Consider the following 12243-nt stretch of genomic DNA (forward strand, 5'->3'; position numbering starts at 1 on the left):
AAACAAGCAGTCAGACAGCAGAGCTTCTACGACCAGACTTGCTGTTTATGCTCTGCCTACTGGAAACATCCAAATTAAATTGGAGATGAATGAAACAACAGCTAGAAACATGCCGCAGATCTTAACATCCCATTAAGGGATGTGAGACACTGGAGAGAGCAAAACGTGCACTGATTACTGTTTAGTCAGTATTCTGGGCTTGAGCGGAGAGGGAGAATATGTTAGTGTTACACTGAAGCTGTAGGACGGCACTGGATTGGATCCTCTCAAAGGTCCTCTCATCCTTCTCCTCTGTTCTGATAGACACCCTGTTACAGGACAGTGCTAATCACTCCAAATGTAAATAATGTAAATAATCATATACAGGACAGGTAAATAAACTGAATGAGGTGATGTCTGGTGTTTCATGGTGGCAGGTTGTGTTTTGTATCCTAAAATTGAAAATATCTAAGTCTATAATGCCTTGAGTGGCATAAATGCCTATTGGTGAATCCAATGACTGTTTTGCCCTTTGAAAATGGTCATAGTTTCAGCCTTGGGTGAAAAAAGACTATTTTTAATCACCTAATACACAAGGTAGCCTGCTTGGAGTTGTAAGACGTTCTCTAACAAACATAACAAATATCATAACAAATAGTTTCATTTTATGATTTCTTCTTTACCTTCTTCTTTGAGATCCTGGACATCATTCTTTTGTCAAAATATAAAAAAGGTAAAGTTTAAAAAAAAGTGTAAAATCCTCCAGAGGGTTTGTATTCAAACGAGTGTGAGTGTAGCAGTAAGATGTTAGCACAATGATGGCGAATCACTTACTTCCACCTACTTCTCCGGATTTATGGATGCTACAGTCATGCCATGGTAACTACATCCTTACATTCTACAGAAATAAGCCACTGGCACATCCTCAGCTGTGGTTTTACTCAGTTCTACATATAAGGTTGCCTCATGTATCCAACCTCTGATCCCATTCCACATCTTACCACAACATCAGCCTGATGCGTGCGCCTGTGCTTGACTGCACATGGTCTCTTTAGCTATGACCGTGCCCATTTGAACCCTGTCAGCTCTGTCTCCACTCCCCTTTTTGTTCCTAGCCCTTGGTCAGCGTCTGTCCCCTCCGCTGTGGTACAAGCCACACTTCTTGCATCACTGCCTCTTATTTATCCCACTCCATCTCCATCTCCCTCCTACTCCGTCTTCAGCGCTCACACAAACTCTGAACCTGTCACTCAGCGAGTATGTGCCTGTGCAAGTCTGTGTGTGTACATACAACATATTGTACAAGTGTGTGTATGAGCAGTATGTGCAACTGGGCCCATTACCTTTAGAGGCGGGGGACAAAAGCTAGATTCAGAGCCATTTTCCCTATTCACACAACAAAAGAATAAAAGAGAGAGAGAGAGAGAGAGAGAGAGAGAGAGAGAGAGAGAGAGAGAGAGAGAGAGAGAGAGAGAGAGAGAGACCAAAAGAGACCAAACCATCAAGATATGAAGCCTTATTTACACTTCTGAAAAATGCATATATTCACATGTTCCGTCAATGAGAGCAAATTATCAGTGTGCTATCTGTATCTTGCCAATATTTGTCCACTGATTTACAGGAACAATCTGTTTAATTAACAAAGTGCAAAGCCATAATTCTTAGAATAAAAAGTGATGCTGAATGGGGACGCTTTGGGTTTTGTCAGATAAGAGGGTCAGAGCAACTCCAAAACAAACCTCAAAGGTCCTCAGCTTCAAGCTTCCCAAACGTTTAAAATTCATGACTTCAACCTCACCTCTCAGTAAATAGGCCATTCCTTTCTAGGTCTGGAGGTCTATGTTGCCCAATATATATTTCATACCTCAATAAACCCCGTAACAACAATGAAATTCTTACACTGATCAAAACAACACATGCTCAACCTCCGAAGGCGACTATCCAGGAGGTTGATGATCACTGATACACTGGAATGACCTTACTCAATGAAGGGGCAAGGCACCTCAAATATTTACCAAGTGGATCCTGGACAAGCAGTATTACGATGGCTAGAGATTTGCTTAAGACACAGAGCAACAGCAAATGTCAGAGTGAATCATCAAAGGGCCATCAATAAAACACACCAAAGCAATGCTTTAAAAAGCTCACTGGTCCCTCCTGTCTGGTTCAGTGAGGCTCAGGCATGTCCCAGTCCACCCAGCCAGAGTAACATCACAGCACAAACTGCTGTACTTGCTGAATAGAGCATACAAGGTGCACTCATGCACTCACGCAAAGACACACACACACACACACACACACACACACACACAGAAAATCGAAATATTTTTTTTGCCAGTGTGCACCAACTGTATCAGTCCTAATTGATGTAATTAAAATGGCAACTAGTCAGAAGGTAAGAACAGAGGACATACCTTACTTGAGTTCCTGTTATCACACCGCATCGCTCCCTTCAGTCACACACACCTAAAAGGCAAAAAGAGTCTCAATGTCAGATCCATATGCAGGTTTTGTAAGACACTTCATACAATCTTCATACAGTACAAACAAATGTTGACACATACCACAGCTCATAGCATGTACTAAAATGTGGTTTTGAGTCCAGTTCATAACCTCTTACTTTCACAAGTAATGCTCCTTGTTTCTTTCACCTTTCCTGCCACTCTCTATTAGATATATTGACCAATGATGCATAACTCCCCCACAAACACCTTCATTTATCCTGGGCAAAGGAGGGGGCAACCTATTTCAGGAGGTCATGTACTGCAGTAGATGCTGGATGCTGTTTTATCGGTAGAAAGAGGCTGGAGAATAGAGAAGAATCTTTCTGGGAATAGTCGGTGTGGTTGATTTTCCTTTGATAAATTTGACTTTTAGACCAAAGCAACTCATTGCATGAATGTTTGTATGAATGTCTATGTATTTTTTTTTTCTATTAATCTTAATTAAAAAAAAAAAAAAAACACTTAAAAGGGACAGCTTGTGCTTTGTGATTATTTAGTGTTTTTAAGGCTACTATCGATAATTGACTCTCTGTATTGAAGTAAGTAGTGGTAGTAAATAGTAGTAAGTGTAAGTCTGTGATGGAAGGGGACTGGTGAGACGGAGTGCCACAGTGACACCTCCAGATGAGCATGAAAGAAAGGTGGGGTCAGGACGTAGCGACATAGGGTGGAGCTGCGCCGAAGTTGGCAACCGACCATCAGCCTTACAATTTGCCATAATGATCAGTAACCAAGGGCCATTACACTCGGTGCTAACCTGCTTCTATCCACTTAACACTAGGCTAAGCTTAAGATTTTAACACATTTTAAATCTCATATGGCTCAGGCTCATATTTACTATCAAAAATATGCACCAGCGAAGTCCATATGTATTACCCTAGGGTGTAGACCACTGCTAAAAGTTGAATTTTCTTCATATAGCCTATTTTAGACTGATAATGCTATAATGAACATGTGGGTGAGAAGCAGTGAATACAGAGAAGAGACTTTAGCATGACTGTTCCCGGCACTGGATCAATATTTGCATTTGTCAAATGGGGAGCACTAAAACTTGAAAGGGTTTTGCAGTGATGAAACCCTAGCTACAGTCTTGGTATTGTAGTAAGCAATCATTTGATGTCATTGCCATCCTGTATAGCTAGCATCAGCATGCTGGATTTCAGCCTCTCTCAGTTTTTGATGTGAGATTTTGGTTGTAGGTGGTCATCGCACATAGACAGCATTTTGGTAAAACTTGCAGAATAGCTGTTCCTCTAACTCAGTAGTCATTTGGATATTGGTCTACTCTAAATTTAGTTGTAAGTGTTGAATTCCTCATTCTTTTTGAATGATTTAGGTGTCATCCAGGGGCCTCTTCAACATGACTGTGTGTGTGTGTGTGTGTGTGTGTGTGTGTGGCTGAGCCCCACCCTCAGTGTAACACAGCTGCAAAGACAGCAGTCAGAGGACAGAAGCTGCAGCAGTGGGCTCATATATGACACCAAAAACACCGCAGATTATCTGAGCGTAGTTAGTTTTTTTTTTTTTTTTTTTCAGCTTTAGTACTGCAAAAAACACTCACGATGGTGGGGGAAATCCTGATTTTTCTAAATTGCATTGGAGCAAATTCCACAGTAATCCACGTTTTACAGTTGATTGCGCTTTCATCATCAAATTCTGCGATTCCCTCCATGTTTTCTGCATCGTGAAAACCATATGGCCCTACGTGTTTTTTGCATGCAAAAGATTTAGAAATAAATAATATATTGATCAAGCGAGTCTAGAGCTTTGTTGGTGTGCGGCAAGATTTTTTTAACTCATAATTTTAGCTCATATTTAAATTTCCTGCGCTTGACCAGCACCCGATGAAAGCAAGTAAGAGACAGAGGTTGTACAGGAAACATCCTTTGTGTAACTTCAAGATAGCTTGTGTCAATTCCATCCGTTTTATATGTGAATAAATGCGCTGGCACAGAATTATTAGGTAATTAAAACATAACTTGCCAGGTTTAAAAAATCTGATGGCTATGATGTGACTCAAATGCCTCGTTTCTAAAAAGTTACAGTACTGATTAATTATACGAACTCTCTGCGGTCATTTCTTCTTCAGGATTCTTCACAATTAACATATTGTGCTTCTAATGGGGTGCAACGAGCTGCAGAGCACATGTATATTCAGACAATTCCAGTAACATGTAGAGACCTGAAGACTTGTTCACCTCATCACTGTAATCAAACAAATTAAACAGCCATTAGTTGAGAGTGTTAGGCTCGAGCCCTGCTGAGAGTGAAACAATCTCCAACCCCCACGCCTCACATAGTGCTAAAAACACCACCGCAGGGATGTATTAGCACACAAAAAGCAAATATGTGGTACACAATCTCAAGCTACAAGGATTTGAATTCACAGCAATTCTTTTTTTATGTAAGCAAATGAAATGTCGGTTTGTTGTTAAAAGTCCCTGTGAGGCAGTGGCCATATCACCATTAAGAGAAAGAAAGCTTTTTTCATATTTACACTAATTAGGGGTGGGAGATCGAGGGTGAATGATCGACCAAGCTGGTTCTAAGTGATTGATTCTAGTAATGCATCAGCAACCACACATAAGAACATCATATGCTGTTGGTAATAGGGTGTGGGTTTTGTGTGCGTGAGTGTGAGTGTGAGAGGGAGTAGGAGAGAAACGGACAGACTGAGAAAGAAAGAGAGTCTGAAGCAGATGTCAGAATATGGTGCATACTGCTTAATGTCAGTAACGGTGAGCTGTAGCTTCAAGAAAACATGTGGGAGTGGGTAAACATGCCTTCGGTACACGGTACTATATGCCCAAGTCACAGCTTGCTCGCCAAAGAAGTCGTTTTGCTTAATTTCCTGTTCCATCTCTAGTAATGAATGGCATTCATCACTGTACTGCATGCATCTATGACTGTGCGCATGGAAAGAGACAGCCAAAGACAGAGGGAGACAGGATGGGAGGGCAAGTCATTGTCTTTTCTCCTTTTCACTGACATCTTGGAGTGAAAAGCTCTAATTCAATCATTACAGTCATCAGGGTCTTGACATGCAAATGTTCACGCTTTCCGTAATTACACCCTGATTGTGACATTCGCATCCTGTCAAGAGATGGACAGCGTTCAAGGTTCAACAATCAAAGTCACAAAGACAGACAGGCATGTTCTCCGGAAATAAGTCACAGTATTCATCGACCACGCTGAGCTCATGGTGCCTGGTATATCTGGGCTGGATCAAGCGGGCGCGCAGCCATTGTCATGTCACTGCCTTCTGACTACTTCCAACGCTGCTTCCTCCCCTCCCGTTCCCTTGTGGTCCTGAGGACATATTTCTGCTGCGCTGCACTGTGCCATGCAGTTTCAGCCTAGATTTCCCTATGAGCTCAACAGGGAATGTAGCCCTCTCATTGTTTAGCACTTCAAAGGAAACAAGAGAAAAAGAGAGAGGAGAACGAGAGAGAGAGAGAAGAGAAAAGACATGATAGACACGGGGAGAGAAATACGGAACATGAAGAAAGGAAATGCAGGGGGGGAGGGGGGGGAGCAGAGGAACAGAGTTGGGGAGAGGGAGGGAAAAATATGAAAGAAATAAGAAGGGAAGAACAATGAGAGAAAGACACAGCAACAGAGAGAGAGGCAGAGCATGCAAGAGAGAGTGAGAGAGAGAGGGAGAGAGAGAGAGAGAGAGAGAGAGAGAGAAATGGACACAGTTTGAATGCTTGAATGCAGTTAGTTTATGCTTGCACAGCAGCTGCCAAGCTCTTCACCAAAAATGTAAGAGTCTAAAGCAGGCCACATCACAAGTTTATTTATGGGGTACTACCGGAGACTAATGTCTTAATGCACTTGAATGATTTCATACAGCATTTGTTTTGAAGGTTCCGGCCAAGTGCAGGTCTGTCGCAACTCCTCCACTCAACCAAAAAGGTTTCTTAAACCCTCCAATAGTCTCTTTTTTTCTCTTTTAAAAATTGAAGATATCTATATAAAACATAAAAAACACTGGAGAAATAAGCACTACATCAGACAGGCCATTAAGGGTTTTGTTTTATGTTCTTTGCCATGTTGGACATCAACCAGCAATATCTGTGACATACAGCAATGCTGTTGAGACCATATGGTGCATTCCTCTGCCTTCAAGATGGTTTCTCCCTGTGGCAGCAGTAGCAGCCACTGCAACCCACTTTGACATTGAACAGCACAGTGGAAGGGTTGTCAAAGCATTGTTTTGCAAACTTTATTGGCAGCTCACAGATTTTACCCACAAAGATGAGAGAGAGTGTGTGTGTGTGTGTGTGTGTGTGTGAGTGTGTGTGTGTGAGAGAGAGAGAGAGAGAGAGAGAGAGAGAGAGAGAGAGAGGGAGGGAGAGAGAGAGAGAGAGAGAGAGAGAGAGAGAGAGAGAGAGAGAGAGTCAGTCACAAATGAGGGTTGAGTTTATGTTTTTTGAGAATGAGAATAACACATCCTATGCTGAAGTACAGAAAGGACATTGCTTGGGGGAAATATCTGCTTTCTGGAGATAATGAAGAAATATGAGGTGTGTGATCTCCACCCCCCACCCTGCCACCGTGCTCTTAATTACCTGTCACAGACTCTGGCAGCTATGACAATGAGGGGGCATTAGTTAATACATGTAAGCAATAAGAAAGAACAGCACATCTGCATATGATCGCAATTCAATCAGCTTTCCCAGCATTTACAATTCACACTGAAGTACCCAGCTTTCCAAAAGGCATTTCACAATTTCAAGATGATAAGATATCTCATGAAAAACGCCAGTAACTCACATGTATTTTTTTTTTTTTTAAATCAACATATATCTAAAGGATGTGTGTGTGTGTGTGTGTGTGTGCATGTGTGTGCGTGTGTGCGCGCGTGTGTGTATGTATATGTGTATGTGCGTGCGTTAAAGGCAATATTAACATGCTGTCTTAGATATGCACTGATAACAAAATTAGTGTCACTTACTGTTCATGTAAGACTGAACAATTACAATAATAATAATGATAGTGATTTTTTTTTGTTGCACTGTGCACAACGTGCAAAGAGATGCAAATAGGATATGAAAACTTATACCCTTAAGCATCTCAGACATTAATACAGGCCTACTGACAAATAAATAAATAAATATATGCATTAAGGAAAAAAAAAAAAACTTTGAAATGGGACATATGGGGAATAATTCTGCTAATGTTTGCTGAGCCTCCTTTTGTGTCTCACAGCTTTGGGTGTGTTTAAACTGAGGTGCCACCTCAAACACTTTTATCCTTCCCTGCTTTGACAGATTGTTTGAAGAATGCATATGAAATGTTGCATTATCCTGTCCACATTTGTTCTCATTGAAAGGTTTTCTCTATCTGCAGCCTGGAGGGTGAGACATGAAGCGGGAAGAGAACAGTCAATCTACTGTATGTGGACAGCAGGGACAGAACCGAAAAAAAAAAAAAAAATCTACAAGAAGAAAAAGAATGATGTCAAAATGTATTTTTGAGAAGAACAAAGTTATTTCTTGGGTTATTACTTATAATAAATACTGAAATTCTTCAAGCATGCTTTCAGTATTTCAAGGACGTTTTCCATAACTGTTCCAAAGCAAAAGTGCCGGGGGCTGGAGCCTTTCCCAGCATTCACTGGGTCGAAAGCAGGGAAACAACCTGAACAATTTGTTACTCCATCACAGGCAGAAAGTTACATATTCAAAATGTATAAGTTTAGCTGTGTAATTAAACACCCTGGCAGCCTGTATTATGAGTAGTCACTTGATTTGCAAGCAAAAAACATCTAAAAAAATAATAAATAAATAAATAAATAAAATCAAGCTTGATTTTTTTCTTGACTCATAACAAAGGCACTGTAATAGCCGGAATACGCAACACGACACGGCTGGACGCGTTCATTATAACTGACTGAAGCAGCAACACTTACCACAGAAGCCGCACGCACCTGCACAGGCCTCACGCTGCGGATCTCTATTTTTGCGCAGCTGGTCTGTTTTTTTCCCCTCCATGCGCTGCTCTCCAACAGGGAAAAACACGGCTGGCTCACAGCCAACACGCAACACAGACACAGCTGGTGTAGCAGGTAAGAAATAAAATTTTAAAAAGGCTCCACCCTGTCTATGTGTTGTGCCGTGGCCATACCTGGTGTTTTTGCCAATTTCAGATTGGACACCTTGAACCTGAAAATGTAATGTATGATGTAATTTTATTTGTCATGACTTGACGTTGTTCGCAGTTTTAAACTCCACAAATCACTTCGGACATTGCTCTGTGTGACAGTATGCAGAGAAACAGCGATTTGATAACTAACCAAAAACCAGCTCTCAGAAGACCATCAGCTCATTAAGTCCACTAGCAGCTTCTCATGCAAAGTAAATGTACTGCACACAGGAGGCACAGTGAAACACGTTTCATAATTTTAAGAAATGATGCACTTTTATGAACACTGGTGAACAGATCCCCACCCACACAGGTGAAGTTACAATGACATGAAGTCAGATGTCGCAGTAGATGTGCACCCTGTGTGTCTGCTGTGCAGCATCGTGACTTCATGGGATCACTCATCAGCACTGTCAGAACAAGGTGCTAAAAGCAGACCCTTTATGAATGCCTTTCGCATATGACACCCCATGCCTGACAGCCAGAGATCTGCGGTGGTGGCCATTAGGCTGAGATATTCCTTGTTATTAACACATGTCATGGCTGATGTGCTGTAATGGACAGTAAAAGCCATTGAGACACTCTCTAGTGAGAAAACAGCCACACTCAAACTGCCACTTTGGAAAAGAAGTGTGGACAGACTCAATAAATGAGACATGGCAAGAAGGAGAGACAGGAAGCGACAGAAAGATCTTTTCCTCTAGTCCTAAGAATTACTGCAGATGTCATTGAACACCATGGACAGAGCAGAAAGACTAATGTAATCTATTGAATTTTGTCTTTATCCTTGGCACATCAAGGGTGCTAGCTGGGTTCATGGCTGTTTTTCAGAGTCAGGCACTCATGACTCCAAGGAACACATTGGAGGGCCTGGTTTTGTTCAGAAGGGCAGAAATGCTCGCCGTGTTCAAGAGTAGATGTAGATATTCTGTAAATGCACAGAAAAAAAGGGTCAAGGAAGCAGCAACTGCATGATCGCCTGTGAGCTTGCTGTCAACAGGCACAAACCAATTCTGAATTAGCCTCAAACCGTGATACATTTCTTTGTTGCTTGAAGGCAGTGGCTTCCAGAATGACAATGGTCTTTTCAAGAGCAGATGAACAGTTATTTGTAGAGCACATTAGGCAAATCCTGAGTATAACATGGCATACAGTGATTATGTTGAAGGTGATAAGCACTGGTCTTTCTGTCCAGCAAACAAGGCAAAAACCATGGCCAAAAGCACTAACCGTGCCATTACAGCTCCAACATCACAGAGGGAAGTCCTTCTGCAGGTGTCCCCATTATTTTGACTATACCCTGTAGGTTTATGTCACAACAAGACCTCGAGATGGCCTGCAACCGAATAAAATAGACACAGCCTTCAGATGGTCATGTGATGCAACATGCTGCTCTAGCAAGAGCTGTAGAATGGAAGCTGTTTGATGGGCCATATATTTCAAAAAAGGTGATGCTTGCCGTAACATTTAACATGCGATCATGAAATGTGAAATCATCTTGTAGTGGAGTTTGTAGTAAAGCATTCTCACTTCTGCTAAATAAGAATGTGGCCCTTTTTCTGTGTTTCAAGGATAAGAATCACTCTATTGGCCATATAGATTGCCATGTTGCCAGGTAATGTATGGAAAAACAGTGTCTAAAAACCTAATCAGTAATATCAAAATGGACTGGCAATTCCACCAATGTGTCCTGGGATACCCCCTGAAAAATTATTATGTGGGTTACAAAAAAAAAAAAAAGAAGTTAATGGATAAAACTGTTGTTAGTTTTATTTAACAATAAAACTGTCAAAAAAAGAGCTACAATAATCTTTAATTTAGCTTCCAAGTTTAATTTGAAACCCCTGTCATGCTCAGTTTGGTTATTTTTACCAACTTGGGTACCTATTTGAACCCCGAGTTGTGTGTGAGAAACTGGGGCCTTTGATTATCTCCTGATGTCAGCAGAGCTCCATATTTCACAGCTAATTTACTTAGATCACAAGGTGTGTGTATGACTACTGCAAATTCCTGCTGACTGCCAATAAAATCCCGAACACATTTTTCAAATCGTGCAATCCATTAATGAAGCCACTAGTTCTGAGGAAGCCTCTTTATTGTTGGCCTTGGAAGTGGAAACAAGTGCACCATGGCACTTGCGTAAATGTCAGTGTGTCATATCATGCTTTGATAAAGGCTTGGCTTGTTGCACTGTTGTACAGGTTCTTGCATGATCCTTTTTTGGGGTAAACTACTAAATATCATCTCTCAGAGGAGATGAGTGTGTTTTAATCTCCTCTAGGACCCCTTGATCTACCACAGTGAAGACAAAGAAGCAACTTGATTGCTCAGGTATTATGGAAAGCCTTTGAAAACATTTTTTCTCCCAGCTTACAAGACAGAATGTTTCTAGTCCTTGCTTTTTAATTAAACACCGAGTGAGATTAATTAATCAGGACTTCAAACTAAAAAGTGCATGTACAAAATGACACCGACTCCCTTGAGATATCTCTCACTATGTAGATTCCAGTGGCACATAGATCTTTGCAGCTTAGGCATTTCCTACCTGTAAGGACTCTTAGGCATTATTCTTTCCTTACAGTACACAGCCTACAGTATCAAAGGGACAGTGCTGTGTGACTGTTGAAGCCTGTATGCAATCAGCCGGGGTTTTGAATGACTGGCAGGCTGGAAGCCACACAGCATGAACCCTGCACTGGCTTGAGTATTTTTTTTTTTTCAACAAAGCTGTCTATCTATCAACATCAGCATTGTCCAGCATATAAACTGGTTGCACCATATAAGTTAGTTCCAACGAAGACCCAAGATATAACCTAAAATTTAAACTTACCTCCTACTAGCCATTAAGACAGCGGAACAACTACAAAGTCTACAGAGACAGTCAGTTCATGATCTGGAGGAACATTTTCTCCCTATTTACATGTGGCTGCGCATTCCTGTGAATGCATGTTTTTTTTTTTCTTCCCTTTTGATGTATGCACATTAGAATTTGATCAGTAAATAAATAAATACAAGATAAATAGATCCGGATGTCTAGTTCTCATGACACATTTGATGTGACAAGGAATTTGCAGCTTAAATGACCTAAAAGCTGGTAAAACAACATATCACCTCAAAACAAATAAAACAGGTTTGATCTCGGCAGAGCCACAAAGGCTTTACAGCAGGATGAAAGTTGGTGTGTGCTGTTATGAAGTATCTGCTACATGCAAGACAAGGAGAAGCACAAAGTCGTATTAAAGGAATAAATACGTCAAACACAGTAAGCAAGCTAGTGGATGGTGCATTTCTATTTATAGTACAGTATATGTTTTTGCATTTATTGTTTACATTGTTTCCACAATGGAAACTCAACATGTTACATGAAGGCAACATCACAGTTAGTGACCCTGATGATGAAAGGGCATTGAATGCAACAATGTATTAGTTACAATGGTATTTGCTAAGGTGTAGCGCAAGTGCTAATGGTGCAGCTGAACAAAGACAAGACCTAAGTTTGAAACTAACCTGTTACAACACAGCATTTATTGTTGAATTTACACCCAGGCTTGCGTTCAAACTTACACATATGTGGTGCAACAGGCTGCTGCAGTCTAGAACTAAACAATCT

At 41.0% G+C, this 12243-nt stretch overlaps 1 protein-coding gene across 5 annotated transcripts in view; it reads right to left on the bottom strand.

The window, feature by feature from the left end:
- LOC115372415 (protocadherin-15) overlaps positions 1–12243 on the bottom strand; it is a 234862-nt gene that overhangs the window by 204740 nt on the left and 17879 nt on the right. For all 5 annotated transcript variants that reach the window (XM_030070300.1, XM_030070295.1, XM_030070297.1 and 2 more), the window contains exon 2: positions 2394–2445. The gene's annotated coding sequence lies outside the window, so the exon portion shown is untranslated. The remainder of the gene's footprint in view (positions 1–2393; positions 2446–12243) is intronic.

Source organism: Myripristis murdjan, chromosome 15, assembly GCF_902150065.1.
Source record: "Myripristis murdjan chromosome 15, fMyrMur1.1, whole genome shotgun sequence".
NCBI classification, from domain to species: domain Eukaryota; kingdom Metazoa; phylum Chordata; class Actinopteri; order Holocentriformes; family Holocentridae; genus Myripristis; species Myripristis murdjan.